We start from the raw sequence: 12,738 nt of genomic DNA, 5'->3' as shown, positions 1-12,738 counted from the left end.
TCGTCTGCAAAGGGACTTTTCACCCTCCTGACAGTATTAGTAAAAGTGCAGATTTTACATACAAATTTTCCAAGAGAAACTTACCAATAGTGTATCATCGTAACTGCTACCAATAAGAGACCAAGGAGACCAGGGGAACTTGCAAAAACCCAAAAAAATAACGTCTCTGTAAGCATGCAGAGTCAGTTTCTGATGTCCTAGCACATCGCTGAAGTTGCTAGCAACTCAAAATACGGTGTGGATGACTTCCTAAAGACAGAAACAGCATAAAATAAACAAAAATGGTAAATTTGATAAGCATTTGTGATAGTTTTTTTTCTCAAAATAGATTACTTTTAAGCTAAGATACTCAAACTCAACTATTGTTTAAGGTACAAGAAAACCTTTACCATAGGTTAAACCCTAAGTTAACCTAGTTGATTATGCCAGTCGATAGCCTAGCCTACAGGCTCAGTTTTGATAGCCTCAATAGCCATTGTCTTAGTCTTTGAAGCAATAATTAAAACAAGGTTATTGTACTAAAAATAATATCTCCTTAATGGGTAATTTAGGAAATAACATTTTGCTTATAGTAATGTTGTTTGTGTATGACAGTTATTTGATTTGAACAAAAATCATACATGTATCACAGAAGCAAATGTCATGGTGAATGTTGCTAAATAGGCTACAATATCAAAGATCAGATCAATAACCAAATGAATGGGAAATGTTGCCCCTTGAAAGTATTACTGTTTTCTGTAGTACTCTTGTACAGTGTGTGTGGAATTTAGTAATTATTTCTGTATTAATTATCCTTCTTAAACCTTGAAGTGCATGCCATGATTATTTTTCCTGTAATTTTATGCATATAAAAACTATTCTAATTTATTAGTTCTTACACATTCCTGTTTTACATATACAGTACTTGTATTCTCTTGGGACTCGTTCAAACCCTTATGACATCAAAAGTGGTCATTACAAGAAAAAGGGCAAAAGTAGATTTGGTACAGTGTGAGCTTTGTGGTTGTTGGTCGTTAAAGGAGTTGCACGAAGAAGGTAAGGATCATTCCATTTAGATGTGAACAAGTTTCACCACAAGCACTTTTATTTAGTTCTGTAGTTTAACTGGCTCAGGAAGTCAAATTTTAATATATAATAGCATTGACGTGGATGTATTTCTTTATTTAAATGAGGTATTGAAAATTCTGGAAGGGAAGTAAGTTGGCAGAACTTTATAGCATCATCCCTTTGGGTTGTATAAATAAAAAATGAAAATGGTTTTTGAATCGCACAAGCTTCCTGAAGAAGCACCAGTAGTTGTGTATTGATTGAATGGATGAAATGTTTTATGTAGAGATGATTTCTGTTATCACTTGAGGGAACTCCTGTTTTTAGTGATGGAATACTGGCTTTGGTGTTATTTTAAAGCCAAATGATTGTACAGTACTTAGTTATGGTATCTTTGAAAATATAAAACAGCAAAATCATAGTGATACTGCTCTCTAGGCATCTACTGTCAGTCTTTTCTGGTGGACAGTAGTTGGGGACTAGTCTTCGATCTCTCGGAGGAAGTTTGTCCTTCAGGCTTTTCATGATAAAACCACACCCCGTCAGGGGGTAGTGCCGTCAGTGCACCTCATTCAGTGTATTGTAGGCATTACTGAAGGCTCTTTGCAGCGTCCCTTCAGCCCCTAAGCTGCAACTACTTTCATTCCTTTTACTGTACCTCCATTCATATTCTTTCTTCCATCTTATTGTCCACCCTCTTTTAACAATTGTTTCATAGTGCAACTGCGAGGTTTTCCTCATGCAGCACCTTTCAAACCTCCTACTGTCGAGTTCCGTTTCAGCACTGAATGGCCTTAGTTGCCCCAGTGCTTGGCATAATGCCAAAAATCTGTATAAATCAAATCAAAATGATGAAACCACATTCCATGTTGGTTTCTACCAGAGAGACCCAGCCATCTTTGCCCTCATCCATGGAGAGGTTTCCACTTGTACCTTAGTGAATTCTTGCTTTCCCCATTAATTGCTGCTGCTGTTTTAGCTGGGCAGCTTGCCTTGTCCCACATAGGACTGCTTACCTTGCCCAATGCAAGTTGGTATTCAGTTCTATTTAGTCATTGTCATGTACTCGTTACAGATCCATGATTAATGTTTAAAACTATGATTTTATTTTACAAAATAGTCAAATGCTATTTATTTAAGTGCAATGTATCCATTTAAGTGCAAAGTATCAAGTTTAGGAAGTTGAATGTGAAAATTATACCATCTTTTTATGCATGTTAACGGTAGGTAGGTAGGTTATCTTAAAGTAGCCCTCTTCTTTTGATGAGGTATAAATAAAAATGGCACAATTTTATATTCAGGTTGAGAATTGTTTAGGAAGTACGGTATGAAATTATCCTCTCTCTACTCGCACAGTATACTATTCAGAGATGAGAGTAATTGTAGTTATCTTACACGATATCACATAGTTTTTGTATTGTAATGTGCACATTTTTAAGCTACAAGTGAGCATATATTCATAGATGGATTGTCATTCATTCTAAAGGGAGGTGGGTCGTCTTTGTGTTGTATGTAGAATTTTGGGACTTCTTCATTGAAAATAATCTTTACTTGTTTAAGAAAAATGTTATTGATAATGTTTTATTTTTTCTTTCAGTTTTGTCTGAAAGACCACGATCAAGCATGGCTGACAAGGATGCATACATCAGTGCCCTGGAGCAGAAGTTGGCTGAACTGTCTGGCATTGAAGTAGATCAATAAAAAAGAATCAGGTATGACGGTAATTAAGAACTTTACGTATTTGTACATTTGGTGGCTTATTTACAGTTTCAAAGATGCTATAAAGTTACGTACCTGTGTACAAAAGGACACTTAAAGTTTATATTATCTCTAGATCAGAGCTTGAACTTTTTCTTAAGTTGCCCATCACAAGGCCAAAGATAATTCTTTGTTAGAGAAGAAACATTTTTCATTACAGTTCCTGTAACATAGAAATTTTTTTTTCTCCCCAAAACAACACTGATTGTTCTTGTCCAAGACTTGAATTTGCTACTCTTAATATTTTTCTTTGGATAAAAGTTTCCAGTGTCAGAGGATTTCCAAGACCACGGTTCTGGTCATAAATAGTGAAGGGTTTGTAAAAAAGAACAGTTTTTTAAAAGAAATTTTCAATATAAAGAGCAAAATTAAATTACACAGTTACTTTTAAAAAAATTGGATCCCCATTAAATGTTTTAGCATAGGTATGCTATCATTTGCTCAGAATTTTTTTTCAATGGGCATGAATTGATAAGGGCAGAAGTTAAAGCGAAGGTGCAGTGCATTAGGACCCAAGTACCATTCAACTTTTGTTTTGATATTTTACTTGCATTTTTTATTATTAGTTAATTTATCCACCTTTCTAATAACATCTTTGTGTTTCTTGATACAGTGAACAAAGTATTGTGTTTCTTGATACAGTGAACCTATTATACTTTGGAAGTTTGAATTTCAAATCAGTGGCCCATGTGGGGCTTTTTCCATGTGAGCAGGTTAATATTCTCAATAATAATAAACATTTCAGCTCGCAAATGCTGCCGACGAGGCCCGTGTCATTGGCGAAATGGCCGCTTACGTTGCCAGCATCACTGTTCAGCGAGCCGCCGATGCCCAAGTAGGACTTGTCAGCCCCCAGATTGCCGAAATTTATTCCCATATCAATGCTGAACTGAGTGAGTGTGGATTGCTTGTTATTGCAATATATCTTGGGGATAAGGAAGTATCTATATTCTATTGGTAGGGTATGGTAATAGGTATTCCAATAATAAGGTTTGGAATAAAATTCTGTAATCTTTTTAAACTTGAGTAAAGGCCTCATTAGCTTACTGTGAAACTTAGGGTACCTCAGTGTTTAGTATTTTTATTGCAAGTTGGACAGAAATAGTTGCATGTCATTGGATTCTGTACTGCAGCTGTAGTCTCTCTCTCTCTCTCTCTCTCTCTCTCTCTCTCTCATCTCTCATCTCTCTCTCTCTCTCTCTCTCTCTCTCTCTCTCTCTCTCTCTCTCTCTCTCTCTCTCTCTCTCTCAAATACTTTGTAAACATTTTGTAATCTCAAATTATTAAATTCAGCAATGCAAACAATGATTAAAAATGGTTTGCTTTGGTTGCTTAGGTGAGGCCCGTGGTGCTCACGTTCTTCCTCCCCTGAAATACGACTACAATGCATTGGAGCCTCACATTTCTGGTACCATCATGGAAATCCATCACACCAAACATCACCAAGCGTATATCAACAACCTTAAAGCTGCAACGGATAAGGTGGGTTTGTGCTCTCTGGTCTTTTTCCTTGTTTCATATAATTGAGTTACTGTTGGCAACATTGTTTGCAACCTCTTTTTACTGCATATTTGTGTCCCATCCAGAATGTAAAACATTTAAAGTTTCTGTGTGTATATGTACGAGTAATTTAGATACACATGTTTTTATATACATCTATCTATATGTATATGTATATATGTACACATGCATATTGTATATACACCATGCACAATATATATATATATATTATATATATATATATATATTATATATATATTATATATATAGATAATATATATATATAGGTATATATATATATATATATGTTATACAATCACAAGTAACACATGAAGATTGTATATTAAGAGCCAGTAGGAAAAAATTGCAAGCAGCAGTACCTAGTGCTTTCGTTTACATATTCTTGATACACCTCATCAGGGACAATATATATATATATATATATATATATAATATATATATATATATATATATATATAATTTTTTTTTACCCATCTTTTTCTTTCTCTTATCCCTCCTGGAGTATATTTAAAATAACCAAGTAGTATACAGAGGCAACTACACCGACAAGCATCCAGACGGCAACTGAGGTCTGGACAGGAAACATTGTTTGCGAACTGTTTACAAACAATGTTTCCTAGTGTGGACAGGCCTTTATTCTTTAGGTACTGTTTGCAGAAACTTGGTTTCTTAGTCTTTAAGTACAGTGTACAGAAACCTGGTTTCATAGTCTTTACTGTTTACAGAAACTTGGTTTCATAGTCTTTTGAATTCCTTTGTATAGAATGGTAGTACTTGGTGATGAATATTTTTCATGAAGTGGTACTGTGTTAGGTTGTAATTGTAAATTGGTATCTAATGACTAAGAGAATTTGACTAATATACAGTAAAACCACAGCAGTTACTTACAAGAATTAATTAACTCGCCTGATGCATAGTACAAGCGTCTATCTGTAGTGTGGTTGGTATGGTGTTGGCGTACCACTTTGTTTGCCGCAAGTTTGATTATCGGGCATTCCATTGAGGTGTGAGAGATGTCTATTTCTGGTGATAGAAGTATAATCTCGACATGGTTCGGAAGTCACGTACAGCCATTGGTCCTGTTGCTGAATAACCACTGGTTCCATGCAATGTATAAACTCGTACAAACAGACAAACTAATACAAAGTACACTGATATTGCTATGTAGCTGACTTTCAGACCCCTTGGAAATGCTAAAAACTAAATATATTTCATGATATAAATTAAGTTAATAATTTAAGATGAGAAATTTTGATATATTGTCAGTAATCATCAGGCTTTATGTATTTCCGTATTCCACAGAATTATTATATACCATGCCATGTTTAGTTCAGTTTAGCAGAATTCATCTCTGAAGTGATTCTGTCATATGCTAGTACTTTCCATCTGATATTTTTAAGAGATTCCTCTTCAAATGCCCCGAATTGGCAACCAGCACCAAAATACTTGTCATTGCTTTAAAATACTTGTCATCTCTGAAAGGAATGTAAATTTCATTGCACCTCAAATTCTGCCTGTGGGAATATGTAAAGGATTAGAGTATATATTGCAAAGATGACTTGGCAGTTTTACTAAGATTCTTAGAGTTATTCATAGTGTGTGCAGTTTACCATATGCTTGAGATTTTGGATATCTAGAGAAAACTTGAGGATAATTTGGAGAGGTACTGATAAGTTTTTACTCTTGTGGTGAGAGAATGTCAAACCTGAGAATTTAGAATGAACTCTATAAGTTACTTGAAAAAGAAAATAGTATGTAAAAGAAAGATTAAGAAAGGGTGGTGTTGTCAGTGCACTTCAAATGGTGCACTAGAGGCATTAGGAAAGGGTGTTTGAAGCATCCCTTCAACCTTTAGCTGCACATACTTTTTAGTCTTTTACTTTACATCTATTCTTGATGTCTACACACCACCAACAAACACACACACTACACACACACACACACACACACAACACACACACACACACACACACACACACACACACACACACCACACACACACACACTTACCCCGCCCCTTGATAATTACTACTTACTGCAACTCGGGTTTTCTACAAATTTCACCTTTAGATTCTAGTACTTCATCTGATTTTGTTTATCTTTTGCTATTAAAGTGCCCCAGAGTTTTGCTCTACAAACTTAGTTCTATGATACATTCATTCAGTAATTTATAAGAACAAAAAAGTTAAACAGATGATAATAGATAGGTTTGAAGATTGTTGGTATCATGTGAACCTGAGCTTGGGACCCACATATTGTCAAAAAGAATTTCAGCAGTTTTCTTCCAGAACAGACAGTTGACAAAAGCAAGAGTTGTGATTGCTTAAGATACAGGGAATTAAAGTGCATGTAACTGGTATGCCTCCAGTGTTTTTTCTTACTGCTATGAATGTTTCACAAATGTTAGGCAGGTGATACATAAGCAAGCCTACTAGGCTATGCGTAGGCCAAGTAATTACAGTCCTGATGCACATTGATGTACAGTATACATATTATACATAAGATCATCATATTGAAAACCATGTGCATTATTGGAGATTTTGAAATACAGAATATTGAACTTCTTAGTTACTAATAGTAAAGTGAATACTATATATACTCTCATATGCAATTTTTGAAGACCTAATTTTGGAGCTAATTTTAAGGGGGTCGCATCATACATGAGATATGAAATTAGCATATGTAATATTCACATACTAGTATCGTTTAATAAAATACAAACATAATGAATATGCATCTTCTCCATCGATCTTTTAAAAAGTTATGCTTTACTTCACTGCATCCAATAATATTGTATGTATTTTCATATTACTATTGTTGTATTATTATAAGTACAAAAATAGCAATCAGTTTTGATTTGGAAGTCGGCTGAGGACAATTGCGAGGTAAGTTTATTTTGCTGTATTGAAGTAAAATCAGAGCGATTTTCTTGCTTCTAGTTAGTGTAAATGAATCTCAAGATACTCTGTTGATCAAGGACAAGGTTATCTTACATTATACAAAGTGTTTTCAAGTCAAAATATCACTTGAATTCATGTCATTGTGAACAAAATTTAGTCATTTTTCCTTAGTAGATGGCACTGAGGGCATTTTATTGCGTAAAAAAAAATAAACAGATTGCGTTTGATATTTTGACTTGATTTCATCAGAATACTACAAGCTTTACATATTTATCGTTTATCGGAGTGAGCACAGCAAAATGTGTTCTTTCATGCCAAGTAGTTTGATTAAAACACATTTCTCAATTTTGTTCGGTAGTGTTTGATGGTGGTATACCAAAGTTTCCGTGTTGCCAATGCACGATAATAGTCATTAGCAGATTAACATTCTTTCCTTAGCTTCAGCTACAACAGGCAGCTTAAATTTAGTCGTATATGTCCTTGCCAATCTTTTCTCCATAGAGAATAAGGATATAGTAATGTAAAAATATATCGGTCTTATTCTTTTTAACGTCATTTGTAACATAACTATGGTAATTTTTTACTATCGTACGATGGCTGAAATGCAAGCAAGCTGCTGTAGTTATCAAATTCTATTGTTCGTAGCAAATTGGATGTTTCTGGCTGTATGTGTTTACACAACAAGCATAACATTATTGACGATACTTAGCTTTAACTTAACTAGAAGATGGGATAGATAAAGAGATGGAAGAAAAGGGGTTAGCCTAACTAGAAAGTGAGATAGATAAACAGGAGGAAGAGAGGTTAGCCTATTGTAATTTGGTCTCAAAAATTCAACTCTCATGTTACATGAGATACATTATCAAATCATTGTTTTAGGGTGAAAATTTGGGGGCCACATGATATGCGAGATCAAGTGTTTCGAGTATATACGGTAGTATATATGTTTCATACTAGATTATTTACTTTTCAGTTGATAGATGCTGAACAGAACAATGATGTAAATGCCATGAATGCACTGTTACCTGCCATCAAGTTCAACGGAGGTGGTCACCTGAACCACACCATCTTCTGGACCAACATGAGCCCAAGTGGAGGTGGAGAACCAAGTGGATCAGTTGCTGATGCCATTAATGCTGAATTTGGCTCATTTCAGGCATTTAAGGTAATGGAACTTTTACCTTTGTATGTGGGTAGTGTCATCAGTGCACCTCACTCAGGACTGTAGGCACTACTTGAAGTTCTTTGCAACAGCCCTTCCTTTGGCCCCTAGCTGCAACCCCTTTCATTGCATATACTGTATCTCTATTCTTTTGCTTCCATCTTACTGTCCACGCACTCCCAACAATTATTTCATAGTGCAACTGGAAAAGGTTTTCCTCCTTTTCAACTTCCTTTACTCTAAATTTTCCTTTCGGCGCTACATAACCTCATCCTAGTGCTTGGCCTTTGGCCTAAAGTCTGTATTCTTGTTCAAATTTCTTTATAAATTTCTATTTAGCACTGAACGACTTCATAGGTCCTAGAGCTTGGCCTTTGGCCTAAGTCTTATATCCTAATTCTGTTGTTGACTTGAAGTATAGGGCGACAAATTTGATATTTGATAAAAAGATTTATATCCCGTGGCACTTATCGAAGTTACTTTATTTTCAGGATAAGTTTTCTGCCGCTAGTGTGGGTGTGAAAGGTTCTGGTTGGGGCTGGCTTGGCTACTGTCCTAAAAACGACAAAGTTGCCGTTGCCACTTGCCAAAACCAGGACCCCCTTCAGCTTACACATGGTGAGTTAAAGTAACCAGACTACGTTGTATTGACTGTATAACAACAGAAATATATTAAGATTATTTAGTGATATTAATGAAATACAGTATAATAAAGTAACAGTATTAAACTGAAGATATTTTGATAATTTCTTCAATGTAGGTTATAAGTACAGTACAAAACTTTTCCATAATTGTTCTTTGTATTACTGAAATGTATTGTGATACTGTTCAGTATGGTACTTTTGCCATATTTGTTTTGTCATATACATTTCACATCCTTTTAAAAAAGTAAAACATTGATAATGCTCATTGTATCTTTTAGAGTACAAAAAACATGATAATTTTCAGAATGGAAAATGTACATACCGTATATTTCGGCGTATAAGTCGACCCTTTAGCCCAAAAAAATCATGCCAAAATTAGGGGGTCGACTTATCTAACGGTAACAAAAAGTGAATCTTTATTATTTTGGCATATCGGTACAAGAATCCAGGCTTTACAGTTGGCTAATAACAATGACAGCCTTGTTGAGGTAACTATGTATGTAAATACCAGTATTAAAAACATTTCACACTGTAATACGACAATAATAATACATTAGAACATCCATTACCTTAAATAAAATGAAAAAACTCAAAGTAACTTGAAGAAACCCCAATCGAACGGCAAGTGTAAACATTGCGTAGCCATTTGTAGTACAGTAATTGAGAAGGATGCGTTCACTCTGACAGTTTTGTATTTACCGGGGTATTGTTCAAAAACATTTATGGTATGAAATCTTTATTTATCACTTTAAATAAAATGAAAATAAAAATCATTTAATAGTAAATATGTATTTAAAATCCCTGAAAATTTCTTGAGTCATCGTCACTTGAATTAAACAATTCATCAAACGCATTATCATTCACGGTTTCATCATAAGGATCCCAGTTTGAATCTGGTGAATCAACTGCAGGTTCGTTTTCCCTCAAATGAGCCTGGTTATGCCATAGAAGAACCAATGGTCAAGGAATATTCCAACATCATAATAAAATACCGGCACGTCGTTTTAACAACCCAATCAAAACATTAACTTGAGTGGCAGTTTGTACATACATATAAACGTAGGCTGTTATGCAGTGTTAGTAAGCGCTTTGTTTGTTTACATTACACTCGAGTAACGTATCTTTCGTTTCGTCATTTCTAATCATATTTGCCAGTATTCATCTTTTATATATTACACAGATTTGTTAATATGCCGAGTATATTACCTGTATTTCTTATGGTAAGTAGAGCAACATATGTACTGTAATAACATTCAGGTTATTTTATATGATACGTTTTACCCTGCTACTCACATTTTATAGGTCGACTAATATACCCGATATTAGTTAAAATCATAAAAATTTACTCAGAATTGGGGGGTCGACTTATCTTCCGGTCGACTTATACGCCGAAATATACGGTACATTAAAACAATCCATGATAGTGCTTAATTTCTACGGCTAATGAATGTCAGCAATGACAAAGCTTGTTAATTTGGGGCTCTCTTAAACGTGGCTTTGCATAGCTACATAACATTTTGTATACTACAATGTGATGTGATAAATTACATGACTCATTTTGTATACTACAATGTGATGTGATAAATTACATGACTTATTTTACAATTTTAACTTAACTTTATACTCCTTATTGTGTGGGGTATCCTTAAAAGTGCAGAGCAAACATACACTCATGTTAGTAAAGCTTCAGTTGGTAGTGAAGCCCAGGCTTCATATAATCTTTAGTCTTGATAATAGTTTTAAATTTATTAACATTTTTTCCAAATGGGAATGTTGAGAGATCATAGTATTAATTTGGGGGGGGAAAAGTGAATTTATTATTATTTTATGTCGTCAGCCTAATGTCCTGTATTCTAGATGTTGAACAGTACATTTGTATACATACTCATAGTACAGAGTACTTTACTGTATATTATTTGTTCACTTACAATGGAAATTTCAATTTAGGATTGGTACCACTCCTTGGACTGGATGTATGGGAGCACGCTTACTATCTACAGTACAAGAACCTGAGGGCTGACTACGTCAAAGCTTTCTTCAATGTGATCGACTGGTCTAACGTAAACGACCGCTACGAAAATGCCCGCAAGGCCGCTGGACACTGACTTCTCTATACTGAACAATACCTTATAACTAACAAAGGCCTTTCTCACCTGTAAGTCGTTACCATTGGCGACCTAGTGATATTGGAATATTCCAACCTAAATATAAAAGGTACTCAATGTGCTATACCTGATAAATTTTTTCCTTCGGTTTTTTTGTTTTTGTTTGTAGATGATATATTGTAGCAATTATTGTTTTGTACCAGTGGTCATGTTTCTTTTGTCTGTATTAGTCTCTGAAAGTTCGTCTTTCATGGAATATGGTTCTTGAGAATCACAAGTATATATATCTTGCTTTTGTATTATTATCCTACATGTTAGGGAACGGTATATGATTTGGTGTAGAGACAATTTTTAGAAAACTAGGCTTGGACAACTTGTATTCTAGTGATCATTATATTCCAAAATTAATCTTACTTCAACCCAATCAGGTATTACTATTCTGTGCTATATTTTACAGAAAAGCAGATCAGGAAAAATGTGTTTTGTCTCTTTTAAGACTGAAAACCAATAATTTTTACAAATTTCCATTATTGGTGCTGCAATTAGTGTGTATCCCACTTTGGTGGTCTTGACTTACAAATAGATTTGTCAAAACTACCATCAACCATACATTAATGTGCTTGGACAAAACTGATCCTCTTGAAGATAATAAATTTATTAAATTTTGTCTATCAAAACATTGAAATCGTCATACAATGGTTATCAACAGAATTTAGGAAAGTTGTTAAATGTAATTTCAGTGAAATGATTGATGTGAAAAAAGTGACACCTATCTTAAGTAATTTGGCTTACATGTAAAGAAATATTTTTTTTAATTAAAAAAAATCTTAACCTAATGATGGACAAGCATTCTTAATCCGTGGGCAAAGTCAGACAATGTACTTTAGGAGACATTGGGCAATTCTTCCTAATACATGAGCAAAATGAATTAGCGATTATAAAGTATGAAAGTGCTAAAGGTGTATGTTATGATGACAGAACTACTACACTTTGACCCAGACTGTCATTGGTTGGAGCTGTATCGTATGGTCTTTGCCTTCATTCCATTGAGGTGTGTATTTCTGGTGATGAGAAGCTCACTCCCTAACGTAAAAGCACCATACAAACAAACCTTACCTGAATAACCATTGGGTCCATGCAACATACAAACAGAAGTCCTATGAGCGCCTCAGTGACGTGGTTGGTTTGGTGTTTGCATCTCGCCTCGGTGGTTGCGGGTTTGATTCCCGGCCATTCCATTGACGGGTGAGAGATGTGTATTTCTGGTGATGGAAGTTCACTCTCGACGTGGTTCGGAAGTCACGTAAAGCCGTTGGTCCCGTTGCTGAATAACCACTGGTTCCATGCAACGTAAAAACACAAACAAAAAAGTCCTATGGCAATATTTTTTGTTTTTGACATCCAAAAAACCTGTTACCACCTAGAGTTGTGCACAGTAGTAATATGATGTATCGTAGGGTGATGGTATCGTCAGTGCACTCACTGTAGGGCATTCCAGTTCTATGCAGCTTCCCTTCGCCCTAGCTGCAACACTTTTCGTTCCCTTCACTATGCCTCCTTTCATATTCTTTTTAAATTATACACTACCTTATATTTAACAA

The 12,738-nt window shown here is 35.0% G+C and overlaps 1 pseudogene across 1 annotated transcript; it reads left to right on the top strand.

The window, feature by feature from the left end:
- The first annotated feature begins 920 nt into the window (after window positions 1–920).
- On the top strand, window positions 921–11,427 carry LOC135210205 (superoxide dismutase [Mn], mitochondrial-like; annotated as a pseudogene). Its single transcript, XR_010313473.1, has 8 exons — window positions 921–1,035; window positions 2,645–2,759; window position 3,120; window positions 3,551–3,698; window positions 4,142–4,287; window positions 8,200–8,391; window positions 8,880–9,006; window positions 10,980–11,427. The product of XR_010313473.1 is annotated as a superoxide dismutase [Mn], mitochondrial-like (transcript).
- Window positions 11,428–12,738: the final 1,311 nt, after the last annotated feature.

This window comes from Macrobrachium nipponense, chromosome 39 (genome assembly GCF_015104395.2).
Source record: "Macrobrachium nipponense isolate FS-2020 chromosome 39, ASM1510439v2, whole genome shotgun sequence".
NCBI classification, from domain to species: Eukaryota; Metazoa; Arthropoda; class Malacostraca; order Decapoda; family Palaemonidae; genus Macrobrachium; species Macrobrachium nipponense.
The sequence above is the reverse complement of the archived record's forward strand: the minus strand, read 5'-3'. Positions and strand labels throughout refer to the sequence as shown.